General features: G+C 43.6%; 1 protein-coding gene across 1 annotated transcript in view; it reads right to left on the reverse strand.

Annotated features, from left to right (window-relative positions):
- AFF3 (ALF transcription elongation factor 3) overlaps nucleotides 1-16,314 on the reverse strand; it is a 315,602-nt gene extending 299,288 nt beyond the window's left edge. Inside the window, exon 1 of the mRNA XM_066176588.1 lies at nucleotides 16,163-16,314. The gene's annotated coding sequence lies outside the window, so the exon portion shown is untranslated. The remainder of the gene's footprint in view (nucleotides 1-16,162) is intronic.
- Nucleotides 16,315-17,040: the final 726 nt, after the last annotated feature.

The raw sequence follows: 17,040 nt of genomic DNA on the forward strand, positions 1-17,040 counted from the left end.
GCTAAGAAATGCACCAAATGTACTCTTTTCCTATCAGTAAAAGACTGATATTACAGGTACCAAAAACTTGACCTGAACATGTCCCATATTTGGCTGCATTATTTTTGCCTGATTGCTGAGGAAAGCTATGCAAACCTAAATCTTTTCAATTACATCATATTCATGAATGTGTCACACCCCACTGTGTCATTGTGCCAGAGACTCAGTAAGGATCTACTCAGAGCTTCCTTCCTAATTCATATTTCTTCTACGAGTTGCTTTGATTTGAGAAATCTCTTTTGCAAAAGGAAAGACGTCCCTTGTTTGGAGTCTAAAAGGAAATGTAGGTGTTTAATTGGTGGATGTGGTTTTCATTATACTTTATCTCTCCACCACAAACCCTCTTCATAAAATGTGACAAGTCTTTTGGCAGCCTGCTATATCAGACTGGGGGTAGCTGACTTGATAAGCATGTCACCCAGATGAAGAAAAACACAAATTCCCTCCAAATTTGCTCAGAATTCCTAATTAGCTTAAAGGCAGTGTCCTAAATTGGCACAGAAAACCACCATGAGGAAGTCTGAAGGAGACGCAATACTCTCACTCAACAGGGTCTAGTAGTATTTTACATGCTTAATGGTTTATTGAAATCAAGTTAGCATCTTTGTCCTGAATATACTCCTTATTTAAACAAGTGCAGTGACACACAGTCCAGTAAAGTCCCCTGCTTCATTTCTATGCAGCCCGTATCATGATGGTAAAGAAGGCTCATTTACTAGAGAACATAAAGAAGATACCTTTATTTTTACAAAATCAGTCACCTGCCCTCTCATAACACTGAGGTCCTTTCCCTCATTTCCCAAATGAAAGCAGAAGTGGGGATGAAGGAAGTACCAATCTGGTCACTGTTACAATTCTCTGCTCCCATTTCTCAATGGGGCTTGTTACCTCTACCACTCAGACCAAAACAAAACGAAAACCTAGGGTACACACTTGGGATTTCCAATAACCAAGTGGTAAAGAAGCATTTTCAATAAATAAGTTGCATGTGGCTACCTTTTCTTACCTTACTAATGCAAAACTTAGTTGCTCCTATTTACTAAGGGCAAATCATGCCTGTCCAGTCTGATGGCCTTATATGAGGGAGTTATGGCAATGGCTGACATGGGAAGATGACAGATTTCATCTATCCAGACTTCTGTAAAATCTTTGATATGGTCCCCATAACATCCTTATCTTCATATTGAAGAGACATGGATTTGATGGACGGACTGTTCAGTGGATATGGAACTGGCTGGATGGATGCAGACAGAGAGTTGTGGTCCATGTCTCTATGTCCGGGGGAGGTGGGTGATGAGTGGTGTCTGCCAGGGCTCTGCCTTGGGACTGGTGCTCTTCAGTGTCTTCATCAAAGACACCACCAGTGGAATTGAGTGCACCTGCAGCAAGTCTGCAGATGGCACGAAGCTGAGTGGTGCAGGTGACACAACAGAAGGACAGGATGCCATGTAGAGGGTCCTAGACAAGCTTGAGAAGCGGATGCACCAGAACTTCATGATTTTCAAGAAATCCAAGGGTAAGGTGCTGCACCTGGGTTAGGGCAACCCCAGATATGAGTGGATGGGGAGAATAAGTCACTGAGAGCAGAGGACTTGGGGATTCTGGTGGATGACAAGCTGAACATGAGACAGGGGTGAATACTCACACCCCAAAAGGCCAATGGCATCCTCAGCTGCATCAAAAGATGAGTGGCCAGCAGGTCAGGGGAGGTAATCCTCCACCTCTACTCTGCTGTCATGAGACCCCACTCAGAATATTGCATACAGCTCTGGGGACCTCCACACAAGACACGAACCTCTTAGAGAAGGCCTAAAGGAAGGCCACAGAGATGATCAGAGATCCTCTCCTAAGAGGACAAGTTGAGAGAGTTGGGGTTGTTTACCATGGAGAAGACAAGGCTCCAGAGAGATCTCTCCAAGGCCTTCAAGTATCCAAAGGGGGCTTATAAAAAGGAGGGAGAAGGACTTTTCAAACAGGCAGACAGTGACAGGACAAAGCACAATGGTTTTAAACTGAAAGAAGGTGGGTTTAAATTAGATGCTAGGAAGAAATTCTTTAGCCAGAGGGTAGTGAAGCACTGGAATGGGTTGCCCAGAGAAGCTATGGATGTCCCATCCCTGCAAGCATTCAAGGTCAGGTTGGATGGGGCCCTGAGCAACCTGGTCTTGTGAATGGCATCCCTGTCCTGGCAGGAAGGTTGAAACTAGACGATCTTTAAAGTCACTTCTGACCCAAACAACTCTATGATTCTACAATTCCATGACTTCCCAGCATGTGAAGGTATTTTGTGCCAGGTCAGTTGGCCTACAGGGCAGGGAGCAAGCAACCCATGACCCATCTGTGGCTTGAAGTTTACCACTTTTGAACATCCTCTGAGGTCCCAGAACAATATGCAATCATAGTGTACAACTACAGGCTCCAATCTCTCCCTGCTTGAGATGCTCTAACTGCTGTGGCCCTCAGGAAGGTCCTCACATGCTGACAGCTCTTAAACAAAAGTTCTACGAAAATAAATACTTTGATGGATACTGAGAGGGTACTCAGGATGCTGATGACTTAAAGCTGTAAGAACATTCACCTGATACACACAAAATCCTACTGTAAAGAAACTGGAGAATAGATCTGAATTTGTAAGAAATTGGGGTGTTATTTTCAAAAAATGCCTAAGTTGACAGAAAGAGTACCTTTACAGGTATGTAAAGGGGTTGTTTATATTTTCAGGCTTGTATAATGGCTTGAATGAGTATAGGCGCACTGAAAAATTATGCTCAAGCTTTAGTGCCCCCATATGTCCCCCTCCCTCTGGACGTGCCCTGGAAATGCTGATATATAAAAAGAGAATGTCAGCAGTTTTGCCAGAACTCCCAGGCAAGCCCGTCACAGTGGAAACCTGACATCCAGAAGACCTGGAAAACAGCCAGTTTGTGCACAGCGTGTCCATCCTGTATGCCGGCATTCAGGTGCATCGGATTTATTATGCATGTGCAGATCACCTGATTTATTGCCAGGGTTTATTACCAGGTGCAGCAAGGCCAGCAGCACGTTCAGAAAATGTTGGATTTACTGCACATACCCAGGACATCTGTGAGCACACACAATCACCTAATCTCCAGAGAATTCCTAGGAGGAAATACAGGAACCATTCTCAAACTTCTGCATTCGCTTTAGTTCCGTGCTTGTCTGCAGACAGAGACAGACTTCTGGGATAAAGTACATGCAGCTACTTTAGCGCACCCTGAGCGCATATTGTTAGAAAACTTGTTTATACTTCCCAATCCTCCAGAGACAACTGGGAGCGGATGAGGGTGAGCTAGCAGCGTTTCAAAAGAGCTGGCCTGCTTCTCTACCACACAGCAGATACATTAGCACCTAATGAGTTATGATGACTTCAGCTCTAATAGACGACTTTTCTTCCGCTAACCAAATTACAATATAAGCAAGTCTGAAATTTTATTAGTTGTTTTGGCATGTGAATGTAAGTTGAGAAAAGGAAAACACTCAAGCTACATATTTGTTAAAAAAAAAAAAAAATCAGAATTCTAGTTTCTCTAAGGCTTTCAGTAACAGGTACATTTACAAGTAATTCCAGAAAGTGGCAATCAGGTATGTCTGACTGGCATCCAGGTCAGTGTTCCAAGACTCAGTCTGATCCAAAGCAGCAGTACTATACTAGTACTCCATAATAGTAAACTTAGGTATATTTAATTAGTTCCCATTGATGCCACATGTAGTTTGATGAGGTGCTGAAATGCCTCACAGAACACCCGATAGTTATCAGCATTTCAGTATCAGATTATGGGAGCTCTAAACTATAATGTGTTACTGAGACTCATCTACTGACTTCTTTGGGCAAGGGCTTTTTTCTGCTGCTATAAATGCCTTAGTTTGCACAACTGGATTTCACAGATGAGAGCCAGCTCCAGCTGAGATGCCACAGCAAACAGCATCCCAGGCAGGGTGCTCTGACTATGAACGCTTTTGCTTCACAGCTCTTCACTGGTTCCCACCTTCCTGATCATGAAGGCCCTTTGTGGCCTGTCGCCACCGTTACGAAAAGCCATTACCAAAAGTTATTACAATAAGGCTTTCTAGTCTTCTCTTGATCCATTAAGGCTCTCCAAGTTTCCAGCTAATCCCCTCGGGGTATTCCTGTGCTGTCACTCATACTTGGGAGGAGTCCTCATAAACATGCCCAAAATCATTTCATTGTTCCTTTTGAGATTCTTAAAAAGAAAGTTCTCAGTTTTCCCATCATACTCACACTAATGGATTTGGAAGCACTGTCAGGCTGGTGATTTGCTGCAACTGCTGTTTATTTGGATTATTAAAATACTCCAGTCTTTTCTTTCTGACCAGTTCTGCCTTTTATCCATAATTTTCCTGTTTTTCACTTTTTCTATAAAGTTTTTGGTACTGTGATTGGCTTTTTGTCCCAAGTCTCAACAGCTCTCATTACAGCAAACCTGGGCCTCTATGCAGACACAAAGTGCAATGGTAATGCACCTGAATAACAACAGCAACAGGCAGAAGGGTGATATAACCCAGCAGCCACCCTATTCTGGAGTCAGTGCAGAACACTGACCGTTCCAGCCCCTCAGTGAAGTACGGTTATAATGGGATCATGAGGAGTGTCACAATTATTTCTATTGGGGTAGATAGTTAGGATGTTGACTCTTCTTGGAAACCTTCATTGTAGCTTAATTTCAAATCAGCAATGCTTCAGAATTAACTGCAACTTTCTTGATTCAACTATTTTTCTTCCTCTTTTTAACCCTTATGATAATTTACTCGTTTTCTTTTTTTCTGCAATATGTTACTTCGCTCTCTGTGTGTCATAGAACTAATTTTTCTAGTTACTTTGACAAACCTGACATCTTGCAGCTGTTACACATCTTGTGTCAATTACATCTCTAGATAAAAAGAATTCTTAAACCCTGAAGGCCGCAGATAGCTTCCTGGTGAGGGGTTAATGGGTTAACTGCAGCTTAGTAGTAAAGTCTTTTGGGGGTCCCTTTTCCTGGGATGCTCTCTTCAGTCTGCTTCTCTTATGTCCTCCTAATTTTGCTATTTCACTTACTGTAACTCACATTCCTCTTTGGTCATGAGAGAGGAACTGAAACATCAGTGTCCATCCATCCATCCCTGCCTTCTTCTCACTCAAAGGTGCCTCGGGGGCAAGACAAAATATTTGTCACTTGAACCTTGTCTCCACATATCATGCAGGCTGCTTATGGCAGGGCACAGCTGAATGACCACAAATCAGGGAAGTGACAACTCGAACCACCACTAATCCCTAATAAATTCTGGCCTGTCCCACAGATTTGGGGATCTCCTGACAACTGGTGATGCTCTCAGCATCTGGCAAACCACTTGTGTCTAATTGGGTACCTCGAGATATTTACAATGTGCTTAATGGTTACTGAAGAGATTGATCATCCCATTCTTGATATCTATCCAAAAAGGGTATATAAAATCCTTTGATCTTGCTAAGGCAGCAAAACATGTCGAACCATCAGTTATGTAAAGGTGGTTGTTATTAATTTGAATACTGCACAGAGAGGAAAGAACAGAAGTACCATATAATGAGATATATTAAGACTACAAAAGAATTAAGTGAAGCCATTACATTATGAATCATGATTTTATTGTTTAGCAGTCAGCTCTTGATGTAATTCAGATAATAACGAATGGGCTAATTCCTTCCACCTTATTCAGGCAAAACTTCCATTGACTTCAAAGAGAAAGTTGTCCAAGTGAGGACTAGAGATTGCTGCATCTATCCCATTATTTGCAAATGTGTTTCTGAAAATGAAGTTTTCCTTTATAATGGGCTATTGCCAATAACACTAACATTTACATAATGTAAATCTCTTGCATAAGGGTCTTTCATGTTCAAAAAAGATTTTTTATTCTTATGGCAAACTGCCACATTAAAAGTTCTTCCATTAACCCTGGCATTTATTAAAGTATAAGAACATACTGACTTTCTCAGGGTACCATTTCAACTATTTTTCCTTCTGCTCAAAAAATTTTATTTCATTTTACCATGGTTTTTTCATCAGACAAATGTGTTATTTATTGATTATTAGCAAACTGTGACAATTTACCATTGCAAGTATTTCTCTTTATCACAGAAGAGTGCCCAAAAGGGGGAAATGCACTCAGCCTTACTTGTTACATTTTAACAAATGCTAGGAGTATTTGAGGAAGCAAATTAATATATAGTCATAGATCACTATTCCTCTTACTCTATAGTTCTGTTTATAAGTTATTACCCTATAAAACTTTTCAAATTGGGACTTTTAAGTAATTCCTAAAGCAGCAGCCCAAAACCTGAAAAATGCACTTAAGCATAATACTTTCTGTTTAGACCAGGGATGGACTTCAGGTTTTTGACAAAACCAGATATTTTTGCTCAGATTATAAAGTATGCACTTCCATCTGGAACTTATTGTGACATTGTGAATCTTAATGCCTCAGGAAAGCACACAGAACAATGGATGGGCACTACTTGATTATTTTAAATTGGAATTAATTAATTATGAAACAGCTGCAATCATCTAAATTACTTATTTCCCCTTTCAGTGAAAATGAATTTATAGGCGTTTGAAAAGCATACAAAAATAAAGAGAGAGACAAAAAAGTCTGTATGAAGGGAAGGCATGTAAAATTGTCTATGATGTGTATTTCAAGAAAGTAAATAATTAATAACTCCAAGAAAGCATATTAAGGATGGCTCATTCTATTATACAGACATTCTGAGAAGCAAAATGCTTTAAATCTTAACAACAAAACAGTACAGAATTCCACAGAATTAATGTTTCCAGGTAATAATTTTTTCAGCAGAAAACAGTGATTTTTTCACATTAGAACCAGACTGTGACTTGAAAGAAGTTTCTCAGTCATTGAATAAAGACAGATGAGCAATGAGTGTTAAAAAAGCTAGCAAGGCATCAAAAGATCTACAGTCAAGGCCATTAAAGAATAGCTAATCTGCTCTAGTTCTAATTCTTTGCTAATGGGTTTCCTTAAATGTGCTTTACATCAGCTGTAATTAGTTCAAGATACTGCTACTTATATACTTCTAAGAACAACAACAAAAAAAGGGTTGCATTTATACCACTTGCTATGTAATCATGTTCACGCAGCCATGCACCCAAGTTGGCAAGGTCTTGTGAAGTGTGAAGCCTTGAAGAGTGCCATAAAGAGATAGTTTGCTTGGATCTACAAAAGCTGGTTCAGCTCCAGCAGCAAAAGCATTTATCTGTGCTTTCCTTTGTTGGGGTTATCTCAACACCATTTCACCTCAGATGCTGCAGAATCATCTTACTAAATGGCCAGGGATACATTAACAGGCATACATTACCACAGATATTGGTAATTTGCTCATTTTTGCTACCAATGCTATGGGTTTGGAAGAGATTTTCATAGCCAGTGGCAGTTACCAAAAACCACAACTGAACCAAACTAAAATCCTTGTCCCTTTCATGTCAGAGAGTGACTGGGATCTGAATGGGATTCACTCCTTAGAAAAAGGAAAAGAGAAGTCTTGGGGAAGACTTTTTAGCACCTTCCAGGACCTAAAAGGGGCTGACAGGAAAGCTGGAAGAGTCTTATTAAGGGTATGTAGTGATAGGGCAAGGAGGAACAGCTTCAAACTTAAAGATGGTGGGTTTATACTAGATATTAGGAAGAAATTCTTTACTGTGAGGGTAAAGACACTGCTGAGACACTGGAACAGGTTACCCAGAGAAGCTGTGGCTGCCCCGTCAGGTTGGATGGGGCTCTGAGCAACCTGCTCTAGTGGAAAGTGTCCCTGTCCAAGGCAGGGGGGCTGGCACTAAGTGATCTTTAAAGTCTCTCCCAACACAAGCCATTCTGTGATTCTATGATATACTTTGCAAGGCTGAGCTCCACAAGCTGCAAACATGCTTGTGCACACAAACATGCAAGGCAATGTGGTGACACAAATTCAGATCAGTCAGGATCATGGTGGTTTTCTTGCAGGGAGCCTTGGTAAATGGACTAGCACACAAACACCCCTTATATTAAGAAATTCCTGACAGTCTTCACACCTAACCACAAAGCACATTGTGACATTAATTTACTCTTTAAACTGGTGACATTTAGTTAATTCAAGGTCATCATCCTGGAGAAAATGTTACAGTCTTCTTTGCCAAACACAAATGAAGAAATGCACGTTTAGCTTTTATTGTTACTTTGTCCTTTAAAACAGTTGATGACATGACAAGTTCCCTCCCTATGTCAGAAACAAAAAATATTAAAAAGTGTCTTCTATTGGATGCTTAGCAATGTAATTATCTTCTCCAGAGTCTCTGTCAACTCAGTCTACTAATTTTTTCTAGGCTAAGGTACAACCATCTACTGCACTTGCCGTTCTAAAGCAAAGGATCACAAAAACATTAAAGTTACATCGTTCTCTCTAAAAACTGACGGACATGAGAGATGAACCCTTGGCCAATCACAAGTGGTCAATGACAGAAGGAATCCATTTTCTCTTGGTGCATCACTAGGATTTAGACATCATTTATCATCATCAGGAAAAAAGCTAACATCCCCCCAAAGGAGGTTTAGGCATCTGCCAACACCAGTGCATGAGAACAGGCTCCCCAAAACCTTCACAGCGACCAAAACAAAGAAGGCAAGGAGAGAAACAGAGAGATGCATGGTTGGAGAGACCACTGCCAGGATGGCTTTTGAATCTGAACTCTGCAAATGCATACTTCACCAAACCTATTTCCTTCTGATCCATCTGTCTGTCATATTTGCATTTTTCTTACCACCATAGGTCATCATAATGCCTGGCATCTAGACTGCACCATCATGGCAGTGCATGAGCCCGGGAAGCACGAGTTTCTCCCTAACAGATTTCAAAAGTGTTATGTGCAGTAAGAACCGATCGTAGCTCAAAGCAATCAAAACACACTCAGTGTAAGAAGACACCACCTTCATCCTCTATTTGTACACTCCTGCCATGTAGTCAAACCAGGCTGAGCCACAAAGGACTCTTTCTCTGGTCCAAAACATGTGCAAACAACCACACAGAAAGACTGGGTAACATTAAGAAGTTGTGCAGCTTTGTCAGATACAACCCTCTTGTTTTTAGTTTTAAGTACTTACAGTTGTGGATCATCTTTATTGAGAAACAAAACATAGCAACAAAAAGCTTCTTAGCAAAGATTTCTGGTCCCTTCTGCATAATTGTGTTTCCTGCCTGCTGAGACCACCACTGCTGCATTGGAACTAATTTATTTTTAAAGAAATACATAAAGGGTCTCTGAGGCTAAGTTTAAATTGCATTCCTACTGTCATATTTCCCAAGATACATTTGTATCCAGGTCCTTGGTACATGCATTCAGGTTTAAATCTTCATAAGAGGACAAAATGCAGTCCTCTTAAGACACTAACACTACTTTTTGTTTGCTTAATGTACTAGAAAAGTTGAGCTATCAAGTTGTAAGAGAGGAACACAAGTTATGCAGTTTTACGTTTGAAAAGATACAGAAAACGTTTAGCACAGAATATTAATAATTGTCATTATGTTCATTTAACTGTCACTACAGTTCATTCACTCTTTCTCCTAAGTATAAATTTGTAGTTACCCACAAATTATTCAGAAATTGGGTACAGTATTACCTGAGTATTCAACTATAAGTATCCATTATTTGCTCTCCTGGGGACTTAGGCAGAACCAGCAAGTACAACCAGCACCCTAATACCAGTTTTTAAGAGACAGAGAAGTAGCCCTACTGGTAATTATGTGAATCCAATGGATTTGGCCAGAGTAAGGACCAGTGGGCTCCCTGGGAGCAGTCAGCCAGCAAATACAGTCCCCAGCAGCAGCACCAAAATGGGAACTCCCACTCCCCAGCAGGGCGGGGTTTACAAAGGGCTAGTTCTGTTCAAAACCAAGAAAGATTAGAGCTTTCTTTTTTCCTACTTCCAGTTTTTCCCAAAGAACTTGTGGTTTTCCCCTGGAATTAGCCTTATAGCTAACCAGCCATATACAAAGAAAGCTTCCATGAGTTTCCTAGAAAATACCGTCCTTTTGAAATACACTTTTTGACGGGGCCACTTCACAGTTAAAACCTTACCAGTCTTGTCAGATGAGACGTCACAGAGAACAACCTCCCTCATTTCTACCTGTACATGATGCCAGTTTTTGTTAATTTCTACAGGTTTTACTCTATTACTTCTATTGTTAAAAAAGTTATAACCAGACTGTAAGGTATCCCTCTTTTTATTCATGCTTTGTCATTTCCTAGTCATAAATATGAAGCAAATGGATTAATTTGTTATATGAAGTTAGAATCCCCTGTAATTAAGCAGTTGCTTCCTTTAATGACAGTGTCGTGGAGTTGAGTATGAAATTATTGCTAATATATGGATGACAAGATGTTCCCACAGCCAGTATTTTTTGGTATGCTGTTTTTTTAATGACCCATATTTCTCGTCCACTAGTTTTAAGAAACCTGGTATTTTCCTCAAAATATTCACCAAGAACGGGAAATGCTGCATGCATCTCATGCCCTCTTCTGAACCCTTCTCCAATAAGCTAGTAAGGGTTTTGCCTCAATTTCTGATGAATACGTTCCCAGAGGATGACAAATCTACAGGTCTGAGTGTCAGAATGAAAGCCCAAAGGGCTGTTCATCTCCTGCAGCACACGATCAGGCATGGGTACTCAAACGGTCCTCAGGGACACAGATGAAAGCACATCCATTGTCCTACTGCAGTAACAGAATTTTACTTATTAGACAAAAACAAATCACAAGCTTTAAAAACTAATCATTCTTAAAAAAAATTACTAAGTACTGTGAATTAGAGATAATAGGCCAGATTCTCATCTGATGTTAACTGGCAAAGCCTCCGGACTCAGTGGAGACTCAAATGAGGAGGTTGTGGTATATTACATCCAGCAAATGAGCACTCACATGGTACAGCAGACATGTTTATAAACTGTTATTATTCAGCTGATATTTATGAAGTATTTTGACCATGAAAAGCTTGTTCTTCTTATTATTTATAATGTTTTAGCGCACACAATTTGTTCAGTGCTGTAAGAAAAAAAGCTCAAACAATAAAAGCAGTTCCTGACCCAAAGGGCTTCCAGCCTTAAAAACAGGCATCAAGAAGAGAGAACATGCTGTGAAAGCAGGAGAAGGGAACAATCTATAGTTATTACTTGTCTATTGTTTGCTCACAACTTATAATCATCACAGAAAGAGCAAATTTTTAGATGGGATCTCAATAAGGGACAGGTGGTAACTGTGAGTTGACACTGGGAGGAAGGGAGAATAGGAAACCCCACACAAAGAGGAAAATAAGAGACAAAGTTGATTTCAAGCATTATTGGTTGAAAAGGGGCAAGAGGTAAAAAGAAAGAAATAATAGACAAAGTCCAAGACACAGGCTGGAGTAGAGTTGTAAAGGAGTTATGAGATAAAAGAAGACACTAACTTAATTTTTGGGTTTTTTTTTTGTTGTTGTTTGTTTGCTTTTTTGTTGGTTTGCCTTTTTTTTCTTTTTTTTTCTTTTTTTTTTCTTTTTTTTGTGAAAGGGAGGTATTATTGCTGAGCATTTTCTATGAAAAGGTCAAACTGGTCCAGCCTGTTACCACACTGGGAGAGCGACCCCTCTCACCCCAAAGTAGCTGCTCACTGTTACCTGAAAATAAACATTGTGATCTTCTACTTTGGCTGAAGAAGTATGTGTAGAATTAGCTTTCTAAAACTGTCTCCAGTAAACACCATACAACATAAGAAAAAAAATCTTGCCTTACACAAATATAAAGTGTAGAGACTAAAAGCCAGACAACTTGGAATCAAGAAGTTACAAAAGATTCATTTATAAGACTGCTGGATGTTTGACCACTTTTTGTTAATAGCAACTTCCAAACAAAACTCCCATTGACTTCAAATGGAGCAGGAACAGACCCAAAGATAGCAAATGAACTAATAATTCAGTACAAGGTCTGTAAAACACACTGGGCCATCTTACACTGTGGCATTTGATATTGATCTTAGCTTGGAAGCTATACAGCTACCCATTTTTCACAGAACTATCCAACCCCTACAAAACTGATCTTAACTCAAAATGCACAGAAGTCTCAGGTAACTACCAAATAAACCAATTACATACTTGGCTTCTTTTACCTAAACAAACACTGCTTTGTTTGTGGCTAACAAATATCTTACATTCAAACTTATTTTCTTGTTCGGTACAACACAGTAAGTGCTTTAATAAATCTGCTAATTGCTTTTAATGAATGGGGAATAACTCTGCCTATACATGTATCTTACATCAGCATGTGAGGAGAGCCTTTCCTAACTGGTCTTCACTGGGGCTATTGCTGTGCCTAAACCTAAGCACGGAGTTAAGGACCCAGCTGAATTTTGATCTTGATTTGTTAAAAAAGCAAATAACAAAACAAATGCCTGTAATGCAGAACTAGTCCGGGCACTCTGATTAGGTCCTTTGGTCTGTTCATATGCTGCTTTCCATCACGTATAGTATGTTTACCGATGTACAACAGGCATATAAAACACCTCCAACTGAGATTTTCCATCTCTTTTTGTCCAGTGTAAACATATGCAAACCTGTAACGCACTGGAGAATCCATATCCTTGAGTCTGGACAAGTAAAACTACACATGTAGCACACAGATAAATTCATGGAGAAAGAAAATCAGGAGACAGGGCTGTAGTTTGAAGTCATCAGTGTCCTGTGTTCAGGATGACTCTATCGGTCAGCAGTAACAACACCTTGAGCTTAGCTGGGCTGATCACCCTAAAATGTTCCAAAGAAAGCTTACCAAATGGCCCCAAGTTTTGTTTATAGCACAGACTGGTATGTTTTCTTAAAATTCCTATTTGAGTTTGTGCTCAGCTTTCACTATTTGAATTATAGTAGTTTTCTGGAAAGCAGAAGTGTTATTGGCATCCATACAACCTGGAAAAAGTACTGCTTAGTAGCAAATAGAGATATTTGCTATAATAATATTCTACCATTACAGTTTACTAGCTAAATACTGTCTTATAGTCACTACCTTCTATGTCATTACATTTTCTGTGTTACAGCAAAGCAAAAGACATAGCATGTATTAATTGGAAAGAAAATTCATTAGCAGTATAATAGCAACAATCGATGAGAATTGATTAGCATGCCCCTGTTCATTTGGAAACCCCTTTTGATTTTCCAAGAACATCTCAAATAAAAAAATAAAAAAAAAAATCCACTTTAGCACAGCACATTAATATTTAATTACTGCACTTCTAAGCAAAATGTTCACCAAATACTTCAAAAAGTGGATTTTCAGTCATAAATTAAGTGCGCAAATTGCCATTATGGCTACATTCAAAAGAATAAAGGACAACATTCATTCCTGCTGCAGAGAAAATTAAGTCTCATTAAGTGTTGCTCTTTGCCATGAAGTACTTCCTATCTCTGTGGTGCATTTTATTTCCCTTTTTGGCAACAACTGCACAACTTTGAAGGCATTCTCATAAGTCTTCACAGCTGAACATTCCCATACCAGCTTTGTCTTGGTCAGTTAGGACAGAATTCACACCAGGTTTCTTGGGAATGTCCACAACTTGCCCCTTGGTGAGCAGGCAGGACAGCAGGAGGGCAGCGTGCAACAGCCACCCTGCCTGCAAATGGGACAACGACCCAGGACCCCAAGGCATCGCTGACCTTCACAACAGGCTTTGGGAGCTTTCACTAAGCCAAAGTAAGCTTTTATTTATTACTGATTGTACGACTTCTCAAAACTGACTATTCCGAACCATTTGTCAGACAGCTGCTTCATGATGAACTTTCAGCCCATGATCTGGTACTCCAAGCTGAAGCTGGTGGCAAAACCTAGTGCCCCAAAAGGACTCAGAAACACATCATCAACCCCCTTGCTCCCCTCACTAGGCACTACTCTGGGCATCTGTGGGGTTCAACCCCTAAAAGGGGTGAAAGTTTAGCAATGAATGTAGGCCTGTCACTATGCAATAACTTTGAGTGCGCTCTTTGGAGCTCTTCTGATAAATTCACCTTCTAAACTGCAACAGCTATAGAGGAAAACAAGTATCAAGAGCTATGAAACCACAAGATTGCAAGTAATGCAAATACAGATATTTTAAAGCAGATAATTTAGCTGGAAAACAGTTGATGTCTTTTTGGACCCATAAAGGAGTCTTATGGCAACTAGAGTCATTTGAAAGTGGCTCCACAATAGCCAAGAAGCGTGTTGAAAAGGTTATAAGAAGAAGCAATGGCCAGACACAGCCTAGATCCCTAATGTCCCAGAGTTACATTGTTAGTTTTTCACATCATTATTACCTCCAATAGCCAGCTCAGAGAACAGAGTAATGTTCACTGCCCACTTTTGCCAGAAAAGAAAATTTGCCCAAAGTTGCTCTTCATTCAAGGAGAAAGGAAAAAGAGTTTGAATGTGTCGAAGTATTATTTCTCCCAGTCTTGTTTAATAGAAAAACCACGTAATGTAATTGTAAAACCGTGCATACGGACTGAAAACTTAAAATCAGGCCAGAGATAAATGTTATGGTTTGGATATAAACTGAATATTGGTATTTATAATTGAAACGAGGACATAACCTTAACTTGTGTCACACGCAGAAACGCTATAATTAAAAACTTTTATGGGGTAATAACTAATTTTGCATTATACGTGCTCTTTAAAGTTCCCACAGCAGTGTAAAAGTTTTACTGGGCTCGATGCTATCACTGTATGCATTTATAAGCACCCACATTATGCAGCGCAAGCTGTTCTCATCATCCTGAGGTCTTTTGTGAGAAGCGGCTCAGCTAACGGGACTCGCCGGTCTAGCTTCTTTTGCTACACCTGCCACCGAGGAGATAAGCCGGCGCTGTCGCACGCGCACCCTACTGACAGAAGCCATAGATCACCTAACACGGTTTAAAACAAAACGCACACCGGTAACTGACTCCAGGCAAAAGTAACCTCAGCTCCCGCACTCCAGAGCCGGCGGGCGGGCGCGCAGTGCCGCCGCTGCTCCGCGGAGCTCACCCGCGTTGGAGCGCACCCCGCCCGTGGCCCCGCTGCGGGGGGAGGGCAGGCACGGCCTGTCCGCGCCGGGGGCTGCGAGCCCGGGCTCCGCGGCATCGCACTCGTGTCCCACCGGGGGGACCTCGGCATCGCGTCCCACCGCGGGCTCCCATCGCGGCATCGCCCCGCGGGTCCCGGCGCGGCCGGAGGCGCTTCCTCGCACACCGGAGGGTTCTGCCGGGGAGCGGAGCGCTTCCTCTCCACCCCACCGACCCCAGCTGGACCCGGCGGGGGCCCGCCGCCCCGGGGCCGGCGGCGGGGAGCGACGGCCGCCCGGGGGCAGCGTGACTCCCGCAGCAAACTCCGGGACTTGGCAGAGGCAGCAGCTTGGAGAGGGTGGTGCAGGGGGGAGGGCAGTGCTTCCCACCTCCAGCCGCTAATGACATTTCTAGAAATTGTTTCCCCTCCTCCCTGGCAGCCCCGCACCCGCCGCCGGGGCGGGCAGGGACGGGGGTGCGCAGGGGGAGGTCAAGGGCATGCAGCGGGGGGGCGCAATAAAGACGGCCCGGGAGGGAGTTGCGGAGCGAAGATATGGGGGGGGGGGGGGTGGGGGGGGTGGAAGGGGCGTGCAGGAAGGATGGGGGATGAGTCCAACCCGAGGTACCAGAGGTGGGTAAGCACAAGGTATTATTGGGAGGCGGAGGGACGAGTGCAGGTGACCCCTCCAGCCAAACACCACACTCACCTCCCTGATCCACCCTGGCAGTCAGGGGAGGGGGGCACCCGTCCCTCTGCCCCTGCCGAACCAGTAATGCTGGGAAAGCAAGTGGCAGAGGAGACACCTCTCTGGGCTGCACCCTCTGCTAATGCACCCGCTGCCCCAGTTATGGTACCCTCGGGCCAATGCACCCCCCTTATTGCACACCCACTATTACTGCACCCCAGATTTACTGCGCCTCTCCAGGTAAGTGCACACCCACTCCAAATTATTGCACATCCCCAGTTATCGCAACCCCTCCAGTTACCGCACATCTCCGCAGCCCCGGTGTCCCCGCGCCTGGGGGAAGCAGAGGCACCACTCACCATAGAGAGTCCAGGTCCCACTCCTGAAGGAGAGCTAAGTCGAAGCTGTCCATGGTGAGGGATGTCAGTGTCAGCGCCGCCGCGCTGCAAACACACGGCGTCCGGGGCGCATCGTAACTGCACCGCGGGCAGGGCGAGGGCGCGGAGCACCCCCGGCGCCGCCGCCGGCCCCTCTCCGCACACGCGCGGGAGGGGACGGACCCCACGACCACCTTCCTCCGCTCCCCCTAGGAAAGAAGCGAGCACCCTGCCCCCGGAAAAAGGCACACGGTGCCACCGCTCGTGTGCGAGCGGCGCGGCGCGGTTGGGCTCGGCTGGGCTCGGCTCGGCCGCCGCCGCCGCGCTCCGCTCCCGCCCCGCTCCCCCGCGCCTCCTCCCTCCCTCTCTCCCTCCCGCCCGCCGCCGGCAGCGCGGCCGAGGCGGCGCCCGCCCCGCGCACGCAGGGCCCGCGTCCGCGCAGCGCCCGCTCGGCGCGGGGGGGCGGCACAGCCCGGCGGGCACGGGGACTTGGTGGGAACTTGCACCCCGGGGGGGCGGGGGGGGTTGGCCCGCCGAAGTTGGGTTTGGGGTGGGTTTTTTCCCCCTCTTCCTCCTCCTCCTTCTGGCCCTGGGGTACCCTACAGCACCCCGGCTCACCAGCACCTCACGGGTGGTAAGCACCACGATGTTTGGCAGAGAAACACTGGGGAGAAATAGTGACACTTATTGTGGGACAGGGCCAGGGCCGGGGCCGTGGCCCTGGTTCTGTGTACTGGAGCCAGCAGCCCGGGCTGCTCCCAGGGGCTGTCTCTGCAGTCCAGGGGTTGGGCTGGGTTAAGGCCTTTTTGTCCTCCTTAGATGCGTAATAAACTGCACCTGTGCAAGTCGTCATGTCCGTA

The sequence above is a fragment of the Chamaea fasciata genome, unplaced genomic scaffold, assembly GCF_029207755.1.
Source record: "Chamaea fasciata isolate MVZ Bird 193981 ecotype frontalis unplaced genomic scaffold, bChaFas1.0.hap1 SCAF_2, whole genome shotgun sequence".
Classification (NCBI taxonomy): Eukaryota; Metazoa; Chordata; class Aves; order Passeriformes; family Sylviidae; genus Chamaea; species Chamaea fasciata.